Source organism: Schistocerca americana, chromosome 1, assembly GCF_021461395.2.
Source record: "Schistocerca americana isolate TAMUIC-IGC-003095 chromosome 1, iqSchAmer2.1, whole genome shotgun sequence".
Lineage (NCBI taxonomy): Eukaryota > Metazoa > Arthropoda > Insecta > Orthoptera > Acrididae > Schistocerca > Schistocerca americana.
In genome coordinates, this window is record NC_060119.1 from 488,529,806 (window position 1) to 488,530,657 (window position 852).

Below are 852 nucleotides of genomic sequence, written 5' to 3' on the forward strand. Positions count from 1 at the left end.
TGGAGCCTTTGGCAGTTGTGTGGGTGTTTGGAAAATTCCACTATTACTTGTTTGGATCATGCACTACTGTGTACTGTGATCATCAAACTCTCACGTTCTTACAACAATGCAACCTACTTCATGCTCATCTTTCACACTGTGGCTTTACAAGAATATAAATTCATAGTTGTATACATAAGGGTACAACATAATCGGATTACAGATGCTTTATCTAGACTACCTGAAGGTTTGGAGAACATTACCACTGTGGAAAATGAGGAGAAGCAACATAGGATCTTGCTGATGAAAGATTTGGAATCCAAGAGATATTATTTATACATGTGTAGTAACCTGTATGTCCAGAAACGAGATGATCAATCATCTATAATGCTGAATAAGCTGAGTCAGCCACAGGCAACGGCCTTGCCGCAGTGGATACACTGGTTCCCGTGAGATCACCGAAGCTAAGCACTGTCGGGCACGGTCGGCACTTGGATGGGTGACCATCCAGGCCGCCATGCGCTGTTGCCATTTTTCGGGGTGCACTCAGCCTCATGATGCCAATTGAGGAGCTACTTGACTGAATAGTAGCGGCTTTGGTCAAGAATACCATCATAACGAGCGGGAGGGCAGTGTGCTGACCCCATGCCCCTCCCATCCGCATCCTCCTCGGAGGATGACACGGTGGTTGGATGGTCCCGATGGGCCACTTGTGGCCTGTAGATGGAGTGGTTTTTTTTTGAGTCAGCCACACTAAGGGCACCTCCAAAGAGTTTTCAAAGCAGTTGATCATATTTTGTTCTGCAGAAAGTCTGATACTTCAGATAAGTAGTGTGTATGCATGACAGAAGATTACATGGAAAAACTCATACT

General features: G+C 45.3%; 1 pseudogene; it reads left to right on the plus strand.

Annotated features, from left to right (window-relative positions):
* The first annotated feature begins 392 nt into the window (after positions 1 to 392).
* On the plus strand, positions 393 to 510 carry LOC124559609 (annotated as a pseudogene).
* Positions 511 to 852: the final 342 nt, after the last annotated feature.